This window comes from Balaenoptera ricei, chromosome 12, assembly GCF_028023285.1.
Source record: "Balaenoptera ricei isolate mBalRic1 chromosome 12, mBalRic1.hap2, whole genome shotgun sequence".
NCBI lineage: Eukaryota > Metazoa > Chordata > Mammalia > Artiodactyla > Balaenopteridae > Balaenoptera > Balaenoptera ricei.
The window spans coordinates 63714402-63729062 of NC_082650.1; positions in this window are offsets into that span (position 1 = coordinate 63714402).

Below are 14661 nucleotides of genomic sequence, written 5' to 3' on the forward strand. Positions count from 1 at the left end.
TAACAATCTGCTACACATCTCTGAGCTCTTCTACAGGAACTAAGGCCCCCGCCCAGGTGGAGGATGGTGACTACAAGCTGATGGGGTCCACAAGCACGTGGACCCCAGGCTGGTTGGAATCAGAAGTCTGGTGACTTGAGATTCCTGGAACACCACCCTGTTACCTCACCATCAACCAATCAAAAGAGAACCACACACCCTGCAGCCGTTACCCTCAATTTGTCTTAAAAAACTCTTCCCTGAAACCCATCAGGGAGTTCGGGCTTTTTGAGCACAATTCACCCACTCTCCTTGCTTGGCCTTGCAATAAACCTTTCTCTGCTCCAAACTCCAACGTTTTGGTTTGTTCAGTCTCACCGTGCATGGGACACAGAAACTTGAGTTTTACACCATAATTCCAAAAGATAACATGGAAATTAAATTTTTGATCACTCAAATTAAAAGAAACAATACAAAACATAAAAGGTAATCATAGACATGGCTGAAGAGGATACTTGTGATATAAGATATTATCTAAAGATTAGGAGAGCAAGAAATAAAGGTTAATTAAAGTAGAATATAGATCTAATGTTTCTTCCACAGTTTAAAAGAAATTCCAAAACGAATGACTAGAATAAATAGATGAAAGTAATCTTCAAAGAATTCATACAAAGTTTCCAAAAATAGGGGTTAAAAAAAAGAACACAGATTTAAAGTGCCCAGTGAGGACTGACCCACTGAGTAAGAAAAATTAATAAGAATAAAATAACAACTGTTACTATCCAAAAGCATTGCTAAGGTATAATAGAGAGGGAAAAAATTAAGATTATCTACTAATCAATAAAAATGAGATTTATCTCAGATTTCCCATTGGCAAAACAAACTACTTCTACTAGTACAACTATTACAACTACTATTGTTAATAACAATAAAATGGAATAATATTTTTTAATCTCTAAGGAAATCAACATTACTGCTAGGATTCTATAGTCAGTGCTACCTTAGTATAAAAAGGTAATATAAGTATATTTTTAAACAACAACAAAAAATGGAATTAGACAATTTACCTGCTCAGATCTTCTATGAAAAAATTATTAGAGAATTTATCCCACTAAAATGAGCATGTAATCAAGAGAAAATGGTAAGCTAAGCAAGTTGTTTGTATAGAAAAAGCAGAAGTTAGCACACTTATTAAGTCTAAATAAATATTAGATATACATTTATTAAAGAAAATATATAATGATATGGAATAAAATCCCAAATAATGCCAACTTAGAAAGTGGTAGGAAACACAAATATCAGGAGAAAGCTGAAAATATGAATAGCTAATCATTTTTAATGTTCACTCACTCTTCTGTTTAAATGTTACCTCTCTGCTATGTTTGTGCTTGATTGTCCTAAGACAGCACATTTTGTCATCCTATATCCCATTGCTCTGCTTATTAAAACTATTTCTGAAATAAGTATGACTGCCAGGAATTCCATATTTACTCATCAAGTAGTCTATTATTTATCTCAGCTGAAAAGTATATCAGCTCCATTAGATCAGAAATTTTGCTTTGTTCACTGCTATAGAATGGGCAGTGAGAATGATATTAAATATAATGTAGGTACTCAATAGACGTGCCTTAAATCAGTGAATAAATGATTGAGTAACCTTACATTCACACAACAAATACTAGGGAGCCAATAAAAAGAATGATATAGTTCTAAAATTATCAATATGGACTAATTTCAAAATGATATTAAGTGGAAAAATCAAGGAATACTAGTTTAAATTGAATAATCTCACTTGTTCATTGTATTTTATGAGCTTAAATAAGACATTATAATGAAAACAGACCAGAAAATAGACCTTTAGATACATTTTGTATATAAACAGAGAGACTGAGAAAGATAATGTCAAAATCATAAGTATATTAAGTAAAAAGTAGAAACCTGACCATATTGGGTTTATTCAAAAGTTCAGGTATAGTTTAACACTTAAAAACATGTTATATGTAATGACACCTATTCTATTAATAGAGGAAAGGAAAAAGGCATAACACAATTATCCCAATAGACCATGAAACATGTATTCAATAAATTAAATTCAATAGGTTTTAAAAAGAAATATAAATTTTAATTAAACAATATTATAGTAAACTAAAAAGAGGACAAACTTTCTTATACAGAGAAAGTGTCTGCCAAAGTAAATAGCAAAGATAATATATGATATCTAAATGTTAGAAATACTTTTATAAGAAACAGACTAGATTCTGACTCTCACACTGATATTAACTTTGTACAGGAGGTTGTAGCCAATGTAAATAAATAAATAAATGGGATTAGTGTTGAAAGGAAGAAATAAAATTTATTATTTCTAGATGATATGGTTGTACACCTAACACATCCAGGTGAATCAAATGAGAGCCATAAAAATTGTGTCCTCATAATATCGGCTAACATTGATTGATTACATTAAATATGTCAAGTAGTATCAGAGGATCTTTACATGTATTACCTCATTTAATTTTAACTTTTAAGTCTGACAACTTTTCAAAATAAATGCTATCATTATCTCCACTTTAAAAAGGAGGAAAATTATAATTAGTTTCTCCACTGTCATGTAGCTAGTAAGTGACAAAACAAGGCTTCAGTGTGGCTCTGAAGCCCATGGATTGAACCTCCAAGTTTTACTGCCTCTTCTAGTTCAGTCATGGCCAATTAAGGAATATATTAATAAGAAGTTCAATATCAATTGCAACTGTAAACTGCAAAGTACTTAGGAGTAAATCTCAGAAGAATCTGTGACATTTCAGAAGAAAATACTGAAACTTTGCATAAGCACAGTAATAAAAACATGAATAAATGATATATGATATAAACTGACATAAAGACAGGGAGAGTCAACAGTGTAAAAATGCCAGACACTCCAAACTAATTCATAAATATAATCTAATCCCACTAAAATTCTAATACAATTATTATAAAACTTGTCAAACAAACTTTCAATTTCATCCAGCAAAGTTAATGTGAAAGAAGAGTGAAGATAAATTTGAAAAAGCAGAACAAGAAATAAACCTTAGGGCTTCTCTGGTGGTGCAGTGGTTGAGAATCTGCCTGCTAATGCAGGGGACACAGGTTCGAGCCCTGGTCTGGGAAGATCCCACATGCCGCGGAGCAACTAGGGCCATGAGCCACAACTACTGAGCCTGCGCGTCTGGAGCCTGTGCTCCGCAACAAGAGAGGCCACGATAGTGAGAGGACCGCGCACCGCAATGAAGAGTGGCCTCCGCTTGCCGCAGATAGAGAAAGCCCTCACACAGAAACGAAGACCCAACACAGCCAAATAAATAAATAAATTAATTAATTAATTAAAAAAAAAAAAAAGAAATAAACCTTACCCTATAATGTATCAAATTACATAGGAAGTACTAATAAAATAGCAAGGTAATCATAATAAATTATTAGATTAATAGAACAGCATTTACAAAGGATTCATGTGTTAGGAAAAATATTATGTATAAAAATGACTCCCAATTTGGAAGAAATTAATACCATCTACAATAAAGAATCTCAAAATAAAAGGATCTAAACTTAAAAAAAAAGACAATAACGTTGACTGTAAAATTAGTAAACACATTTGTGTACTTCTCTAGTTTCAGAAGAGAATATAGGAGAATATCTTTTTTTTTTTGGAGAATATCTTTTAAACCTTGAGAAGGAAAGCCATATTTAAACAAGACAAAAGTCATGAAGGAAAATATTAGTAAACCTTTTACTATAAGCAAAGCATCATTATTAAAGTTAACATATAAGTACACTAAAGGAAGAAAATATTTGCTGCATACACATAAAAGGATTAATAATGTTAACAAATCAACAGCAGAAATTGAGAATGGGAGATAGAAGTGACAAATAAATATATTAAAAAGTTGATCAATGTCATTATTATTAGAAAAACCCATATTAAAGACACAAAATACCTTTTTCATTCATCATATTGCCAAAATTAAGAAGTTTAATAGTGTTAAGTATCAATATTAGTGAAAGTATAGAAAAATCGATACTCTTCTGTTCTGCTGCATGGAAAGGAATTGATAAATCCCCAGATAGGACATTTTTATCTGTTAACATTTAACATGTACCAGCACAGTAATGGAAATTCCTCTTTTGATATCTACTCAGAAAGACACTTGCACACATGCACAAGAAGGGATCTAATAGGGCTACCCCAGTTGGAATCAGGAATCATCAGATACAGTTGAAGTGCTCATCATTCGGGAAAATACTGTGTGATTCATACATTGACATACTAAAACAGTTAAAAAGACTGAGGTGGATCTACATAAATTGGTATTAAATAAAAATTTTAAGGCATATTGGCAAATTGTTGAACAACAAAAACAGCAAAATTTTGAGTACAAGCTTAGAATGTACTAAGCCAAAAGAGAATTGCCGTGTTATCCAACAATGAGAAAAACTAGAGTATCTGTATATTCATAAAATTACTTGACTTTATCAGGTGAACTCAATTCCAAAGAGTGACAGGTAACTCCAAAGAGAAACAGTATTACAAACTGCTTCACTTTGAGCAGATCATGGGAAGAAATAAGTGGGTAAGAAAGAGCTAAAAATTTGAATGACTTCTTAAATGACCGCTATGAGAGTTCACAATCCCTGAGAGAACTAGACACAAGGTGGTACAAGTTTTTGCTGTTAAGAACAATGAAGGGTCTGATTTTACCCTACTTTCAAGCTAAAATTTTAGCTTGCCATAGCTTCAGGGATGCTGGCAGAAGACACAAGACTCCTGGTTCAGAGACAGATTTTATTATTCGTGGCTCAAGTTGCAGAATAAGCTTCATGTTCACACTAGTTCTCATTGCCCCTGAAGTCCCACAGGGATGAGGTGGAGGAGGCCCATGTGGATGCTGTCTCTAATAAATCAAACCAGGGTGGAAGATAGAAGGTCCAGCAGCCAGGGAGTCTAACACAGTTGCAGTGGTTTGGGAAAACAGCACCCTGACATTTTCCTTCTGGAAGAAGCCTTCACAGGCAGTTGTGAAAGACAAAAGATAATTAATGACTCCCTGACATGTTTCCTAGACATAGGGAATTGTCTTCCAACTCTTATTAGCTTGTTAACATGGCTCAACAGCAGATGTTCTCAAGAAATATTGGAGGCAGAACAGGAAAACTGATTAAGCCCCTACAGTAGTACATACAATCTCACCATATTCCAGACCCTACTCTCTTATTAAATACATTCTTCAGCTGTTAAAGAATAGCAGGAAACTCTCCCAATTAAAGAGCCTAGAGGATTATGTACTACCTTGGAGAAGGAAAAAAACAAGTGGTTTAGTACTAAGGAAGAGGTAGAACATCTTGGGCTGAAGATGCTATACTAATAAGAGAGTTTGATTACTACCCTGAGAGCATATGTAAACTCCATTCCAACCCAAGATCTTCCACAGATAGAAGGAAGAGCTTGGCTGCCATGAGAAGGAGGAATGGGGACACTAAGAAAGCGCTGGCCTTGGGGCCCAGGGCCTGCAGCTATGCCAGGAAAATTGAAAACTACCCTGTCCCCAACACTATTCACCTATTTAGTAAAACTTCACAGCAATCTACAGCTGGGGGAGGGACAAGAATGCGGAAGAAGAATACTGTGATGCAGGCCTACAGGCCTTACAGAAGCAGAGGGTGAGACATTAAGAATAGTTTAGTAGCATCCTGCCTCTAAAGGAAGTTGAAGTTTGTGGTATATTGAGGTAATTATATAATAACAATATACAAAACCAGCTCAACCATTGACTGAATTTAATCTCCGTACCAAAAGCCTGAGAAAGGAAGAGGCACCATTCTGTTTACCATGGTTTCTAATGTTTTATATCATAAAATGCCCACTATTCAGTAAAAAAAAAATACACTAAAAAAATCAAATCAAGAAGAAACAACAAATTGTCAGGAAAAAACATGGTTCACAGAACCAGGCCTAGAGATCATCAAGTTGTTAGAACTATCATACAAGGGCTTTCTAAAGACTATGACAAATGTTTTAAATGAGCTACTTCGAAAAAGTACAACATGAAAATACAGAAGAAGAATTTTGCTAGAAAAAAGGAAAAGAGTCACATGGAAATGGTATTATATACATATATAGTATGTTATATATAGTATATATTTATCTTTCAAATACAAATATTCCTTTGATAGTATTTTCAACTGACTGGACACAATAGAAAAAGGAATTGTAATCAAGAGAAATTATCCAAATTGAGATACAAAAAAAGAAAGTGATTTAAAATGATTCAGAACACAGCACCTGAGAGCTATGGGGCAATATCAAAGGTCCCTACATATGTGTAATTGAAATCTCAGTAGAAAAGGAGTGAGGGAGAGGGCAGAAGAAATATTTAAAGAGATAATGGTGTAAACACACAAACATACACATGCACTTAGTCAATCTTAGTCAAAATGCTGACACCAACAATAAAGAGAAAATATTGAAATCTGACAAAAAAATTACAAAGTACACAAATTAGGACAGCCTTCTGTTAAAAAGAAAATGCAAATGAAAACCAGAGGACAATGGAATGATACATTAAAAATTCTTTAAAAATAACTGACAACCCCAAATTTTATATCCAATGAAAATATATTTCAAAACTGAAGCCAAATAAAAACATTTCAGGTGAACAAAAGCTAGAGAATGTATCTTCAGCAGAACTGCCCTATAAGAAATAGTAAAGGAAGGAGTATGATATAAAGTGTGAATTTTGATCCATCCAACTAATAAGTACAATAAATAAAGAAAACATAAATGTGTAAAATGATGATAAATATAAAATGCATTTAAAAAATTTCTTTAAAGAATAACCTATTTCCTAAAACAAAAATAGTAACAATGTGTTTTGGGGATTATAATATATACAGAACAATGTATGAAAACTGTATGGGAGGTGAGAAATAGAAAGCTTCTGACACTGTACATGAAGTAGTATAATAATATATGAAGGCAGAGTCTTATAAATTCAAGAAATATATTAAACTTTTAAGTAAACACTAATTGAGTTCTAACTAATAAGCTAACAGTGAAGATAAACAAGGCCATATATTTTATGTTATTTTAGAAAATAAAAATCCTAACAATTGGCAGGAAAATAGGAATAAAGTAACAAAGAATAGATGGATTAAAAACAAAGCAACTATCAATAGAGGAAATTCAAATTAAACCATGTAAATAGTTTAAGCACCCCAAATACAAGAAGAGATTGTTAGACTGGATAAAATAGCAAGAAATTTAGGGGTCAAATATGAAGTCACAAGGAAAAGAGAAAATAATTTGAAATAAATGCAGATAAAAATACAAATACAGTATGTTAAAGATTACGGGATCAGGTACAGCGATGCTAATATGAAAATTTACTGCATTCAGTATTTATATTAGAAAAGAAGCAAAATCTCAAATCAATCACCTACATTACCCTTTTAAAGAAAACAGTAGAAATAGGGCAAAATAAATTAAAATCAATTAGAATTATTAAAATAATAAACATAGGAGCAGAAATGAATGAAATGAAACAGAAAAAAAACCCTGCAAAAATCAACAATATCAAAAGATATGTCTTTGAAAAGATCCATAAAATCCATAAAACTCTAGTAAAACTGACAAGAATAAAAGAGAAAATACAAAATGACCAATATTAGGAATAAGTCTTTACTGACTTTTAGGCATGAGAGCCATGAAGATAATAATAAGTGGATACTGTAAACAAGTCTATGCAAGTCAATTCACTAACATAGATACAATTCAAAATTTATATGAAACACAAACAACCAACATTCATCAACATGAAATATATAGCCAGAATATTATTGTCTATTAAAGGAATTGAATTTATAGTTCACCTTCTAAAAGTCTGCCTGCATGGTTACTCTCAAGAATTTTACAAAACATTTAAGAAAGAAATAATACAAATTCTACATAATCTCTTCTAAAAAATAGAAATGAAGGAAATATTTCTCACTTATTATTTGAGGCCAGCATTACCTTAATACTAAAACCAGAAAAAGATAGTGCAGAGTATTAAAGAAAATTGCAGAGTAATATCCTTTATGAACACAAATATAAAAATTTCAACAAAATGATAGCAAACTGAATCCAGCAAAATACAAAAGAATGATGCATGACAAAAAATATGGGTTATCACAGTAATGCCAGACTGTTCCAACATTCAACAAGAAATTAATGTAATCCACCATATTAGTCAAAAAAAGGGTAAGTATGTGATTATAGGAATTGAGGCAAAAAAAAGACTGACAAAATTATACATCCATTCTTATAAAACAAACAAAAAACTAAGGCTAACATCATACTTAATGGTAAAAGATTGAATGTTTCTCACCTTAGATTAGGAGTAAGGCAAGGATATCTATCCTTACCATACCTATTTATTTATTTATTTATTGGCTGCACTGCATGGCTTGTAGGATCTTTGTTCCCTGACCAGGGATCAAACCCATGCCCCCTGCAATGGAAGCGCAGAGTCCTAACCACTGGACAGCCAGGGAATTCCCAGCACCATACCTATTTAATATCTTACTGTGAGTCTTAACCAGTGCATTAAAGCAAGACATTTTTAAAAGTTCATTTTAAAAAGATAAAGATTGAAAAAGAAGAAATATATAACTGTCCCTATTCATAGAGGACATGATTGTCTACGTAGAAAATCCCAAGGATTCTAAAAAACAGATCCTAGAACTAAAAAGTGAACTTGTCAAGGTTGAAAGATAAAGGCCACCATATAAATAACAATTACATTTCTATATATTATCAATAGATATTTGAAACTAAAATTGTAAAATAATACAATTTATAATACCTGAACAAATAAAATATTTAGGCATAATACTAACAAAACATTTCTAGGATATATACGTGTGAAACTACAAATACTAAGGAAATAAAATTTAATTTTGTTTTTTTTTAATTGGAGACACAGTCTTCATGAATTGGAAACCCAACATTTTTAGATGTCAGTTTTTCACTAACTAATCTTTAGATTTAATGCAATTTCACTTGTGGGTTCAGAAAAGCAGTGGTTTTTAGCGAAATTTATAGCATTCAATACTTACATTAGAAGTAAGAGTGCGAGGTTGGGGTGAGCAGATGTAAGCTGTTATATATGGAATGGATAAACAACAAGGTCCTACTGTATAGCAGAGAGAACTATATTCAGTATCCTGTGATAAACCATAATGGAAAAGAATACATAAAATAAAAAGTATATATATGAATCACTTTGCTGTACAGCAGAAATTAACACAACATTGTAAATCAACTATACTTCAATAAAAAATCAAACACTAAAAAAAGTACATTAGAAAAGAAGAAAATTAATTAAAATTCATTCATTCATTCATTTCCCAGGAAGAATTTCTGTAGATATTGACAAGATGATTTTAAAAGTTATATGGAAGGACAAATGAGTTAGCCTAATTTTAAAAAATTGAAAAAGAACAATATTACAGTGTTCACCCCACCTGATTTTAAGACTTACTATTTAGTTATAGCAATTAAGATACTATGGTTATAGGAAAATTTATCTACCTGTTGATTAGAATAAACAGTCTAGTGAAAGATATACAGAAATATGGCCAAATGTGACAAAGGAGCAAAGCATTTCAATGGAAAGAGGAGAGTTGTTTGTTTGTTTTTTTTAACAAAAGGTATAGAAACAATTAAATATTCATAAGCAAAACAAAAATGAACCTTGATCTATACTTCATGCTGTATACAGATTAAATTTACTGCATATAAATTATACTTTCAATAAACCTGACTAAAACTATATAACAACAGTATGATGTCCTCCAGTTTTTTATGGTAATATATTCTATACACATGAATATGTGTAAACACATGGTGTAGTTCAGAAATATACTAAATAAATATCTAATTCTAAGCATATTGTGATTGGCAGTGGTGGTCAAAGGGAACTTTAGGTTTTCTATAAATATTTAACAATATTAATTCAGTACCTGCTCTGTGCTAGCACTGTTCTATAGCTTTACACATATTAACTCATTTAATTTTCAAAGAAACCATAAAAAGTAGATACTATAATTATCTTCATATTGAAAATGAATTAAGGCAAAAAGATGAAAAATAGCTTTGATGAGGTTACATTTATTGCTCATGGTAGATGAGTCATTCAAACCCAGGCAGTCTTAATCCAGTTTACATGCCCCTAACTGTGAAGCCAGGTTGCATTTTTGCTATGCTTCACTTCTACTCTGAACTTTACAAAAGTGAAATTGTAAATAATTTATGAAATCAAAAAATAACCTGATAAGTGGGTGGAAAAATACAAGTCACAGTGTTTCAAAATCTCTGCATGGGCTTTTAAAATAAATTACCATAAATAAGTCATTAAAACACATGGGCAGGAATCATACACAGGCTCTATCAGTTCTACTGTTGAGTCATTTTGAGGCAAAAAGAAAAATGTATTGCATCGAACTTATTAATATTTGTTTCATTTCTCTTCAAAAACCTCAAATTTCTTTTGGAAGCTTTTTACAAAAAAATCAGTGATTATGATCTCTCCAAGAACATAGGAAAGCTTTACTTGGAAGAGTATACATTCATATATGAGGATAGTAGGTGTTGAACAAGTTGCAAATCTCTGCATATTATCACCACAGTTTGTGTGTCCATGAATTAGTAGATATAATGTGTAGAACAACTAGATAAACCACTAGGACCAGACTCTTGACTATAATAAACAGGTAAAATATTCCCAATCTAGACATCTATCCATGACATCAAGTTGAGGAGTGAAAACTTTTAATGACTTTATCTTTACGATGTTGGTCAACGCCCTCTAGCTAAATACCAGTAGGAATGTATCTGTACTCAAATTTGGTTTTTTGCATCACACATGGAGACCTCACACTAAGGGGGATGAGGGTGTTAGAAAGGACTTCTAGGATTCAAGTTCGTGTTAGGTTATTAAGGGGTGGAGTCAAGGAAAAAAGGCTTTGTTTTGGATTCTATCTGGTCAAGAAGAAGCAGCAGTGTGTATACAGATACACCAGTCATTCATAGGATTCTAGGATAGGGAGATGCTTGGTATATTTGTGGTTTAGACAATGTTCTTGTTTCTGTTTTGCTCAAACATGATTTCAGAGTGGTCTTATTTTTATCTTGATCAGTCACAGTCACAGAGTGGCCTTATCTGATGCTGGTGTTCTGTGAAATGGTTTATGTCCATCAGCTGTAAGCGTCAGGACTAAGTCAGCAAAATGAAGCCCATGGAGCTGATAGTTCTAGAACAGCTCCCAGTTGTCAAGGTCTGCTTTTTTCTTGGCCAAGACAAAACAAACAGTTAAGAAGAAGGATGCACTCACTATTAAAAGAGAACTCCATACATTTTACTCTAAAATTTACTGAAACTAATAGTAAATAATACATTTAATCCAATAAGCAATACGTGTATCAATAATGATTTCCAATTCCCTACTCATTAAAGAACTGCAAAAGTCAATAACAAGAGGTGACAAAGTAATGGTCTGTGCTCAGATTCATTCTGTTTTTCTTTACTTCTTTGCTAATCCCTTTTGATAGTCTTTTCTACCTATGCACATAGATGGTTCCTTACCCTAGGCTCATTTTATTATTAACATCTGTGGGAATTTCTCAAGATCTGTTTCTTCAATTGCTCAAAATTCAATGTTAATGAGAAGTCTCTATCATTGGTTTTCTACAGAGATTTGCAGTCTCTTCTGGTATTTAAAAAATACCTGTATAAATATTTTCACTTTTTCTAGGTAGAGCCCTGTGTATTATCTCTACTATAATTGTGTTCTAAATAATTTGGGTGAAGTAAAGTTGCCCCCTCTTGCTTTTTTCTTTTATTTACCTGCTCCCCCCACCCCCTGGCCACCACACTGGCAATCATCAAATTCTGTTCCCAGTTAGCGCAAAGAATTATCCCCTGATAATTTGGCCCCAATGAGAAATTATGCCTCAAGTGGGAAGAAACATGAACACCTTTATTTCCTGTCTCCTGAATTAATCTTCTCTTTACAGTTCTGTAACTTAAATTTTACCACTTATCCACTGAATATGAATATCCTTATCAGAGATATCTCTTTCAGTAATTTTTTTGGTTAATTTATTATTTTTAGTCATTATTTTCCAAAGGTTAGCATAAAATATGTACTTTAAAAAATTCCTGTTTGGGTTCCTCCTCCACTCTTTTCATCAAATAGGGGATTTCATAATAAACTTTGCAAGAGTAAATACTAAAATGTATAGTTACTTTGTTGATGTGAATGTGTGTCTATGTGTATGAATGTATATATATTATATATATGTGTGTGTATATATACACACACACACACACACACACAGAGTTTACTCTGCATAATTATTTTGTAGGTAAGTTGTTTGGTCTTGTTGCTCAATTATTCTTTAAGAAATTTATTGGGCTTCAATTATTATATATTATCATCATAGCTTATATAGCTGAAAAATCAAATCATATCTATAACCTGAATTATCACTAGAGGAAGAAGCTGTCACTTGATTCCTTTGAAAATGAGGGCTGATTGGCACACGTCAAAATGCAAACAAATTCCACAGAGAATAGGCTGTCACTAGGAAAGCAGGCAATTCTGTCAATAGCTCTGTGTGTGTGTGCGTGTGCGCGCGTGTGTGTGTGTGTGTGTAGTGAGAGAGAGAAGGGACCTGACTGAACAATGATCTTACAGCACACATTCTGGAAAGTGACATTTAAAAAGTAAATCCTTACCTAACTAATATTCCTTTATTTGTACTTTTTAATTTCTTGTTTCTGGAAGGATTTGAAAGGATTCAAATCTTCCTGTTTATTACTTTGTAGAGTCTTTATTCAAAGAGATCTGTGTTCAAAGTACCTCAGGTCACCTGCAATGTATCTGGAATATTATCTCTGATATTTCAGGGTTTTTGTTCCGGTAGCATCCTACTAAATCCTTGGTATTCTTCTGACTCCTGATACTATTTTCTCTTGCTTTACCATTACTGTTGTATTTCCATTATACTAAACTGTAACATTATAGGAATAAAAATGACATACAGATCATAAAATAGACATCAAATAAGACCATACAGGCCATTGACATGTTGCAGAAAAGAAACATAAGTCTTTCAAGGTCAGTAACTCCCCTGGGTACGCACTTGTAACAGAATTGGGACTAGAGAGTTGGTGCAATTCAACATAAGCCTTCCTATCCGTAATGCCTATCCCAAACTGGATTGCTGCTAATTAAGTATTACTCTAAACTTTTATAGCTATATTAAAATTTTAATCAGAATAGTACGTTTTTCAAAGCTGTTTTTTCCCTTTTTTTTTTTTTTTTTTTGAGAGGTGATAGGATGCTACTTTAAAGAAATATATAACTACTGCAACAAACTGGACATTTAAAATAATCTCTTTGGGGTAAATTTTGACATATTTGTATTTTATACTAGTATAATAATTAAAAATATTTCACAATCTCCTCATATCTCCTTTTGTCGCTTTAACATGAGGTTCAAAAGCAAAAGCAAAAGAAATATTCCATTTACTGATATTTGGACTTAAAACATGGGCAAATAGTCCCACAGCATCCATCTAAATTTATATAACTGTATTTATTAGTGATCAGCCTAGTTATAAACTACTACTTACATATTTTTATACTTGTATTTATGATAGCTATACTAAGTAAACAACAGCACATATAAACATTCACTACTTCTAGCAAAGTAATTTAAAATGGGTAAATAGAATAAATAGGTAGAAACTGCTAAATTTCTGGTAGCTTTTTAATAATTTGGTTTTATGAATCAATTTTAATTATTTCATTACAATATTTTATTTTTGTCTCTTTTTTCTTAATTTCCATCATAAATAAATGTTCCCCATTCTATTATGTACAAGAAATAATTTAGTTGTCGAATCAGATCAGTGTACCCTGGTTTTCCAAGTGGTTGCTTGTGGCCTCTTGGTATTCAATCGGTGAAATAAATTTTCCATCTGTTGTCATGATACATCTGTTATTTGACTTAGGCATTATGATTGTTTAAAACTTTCGTATAAATACATAATAATTTCTTATTTTGACTTGACACTTTAAAATTCCCAACCAGTCTATTCCCAAGACTAGTTCTTACATATTTTAATTTAAAGTGCTTTTCTAATGATAATATAATATTCAAGCCAGTTTACAATCAGGTAAATGTTATCTCAAGAAGCATAATGACTTTTATAATACTGTTACTTCACTTCACTGCATGACATGGTACAGAATTATTTGGTCCTTAGATATACGCACACTTTTTTGAATAACTATAATACCAATTATTTCTTTTTTACAAATCTCTTTTTTCTTGATTTTTTTCTATCATCATGGACTTATGCTTCTATGTAGAATTACTAACCCTCGGATTAAGCCATTAAAAGATGAATCTGTCATTTCTAAGGGTGAAAAAATGTGACATTTGAATTTTTTAAAAAAGGAGCAGGTCAAATATAAGCCAAGGAAGAGACCTATAGAAAAATATTCTTCAGCTTTCCCTTAAGACATTCATCTGATAATAAAATGAATAATTTCTCATTAAATCTAAGCCATTTAACATATTATTATTATTATGTTTGAAAATGA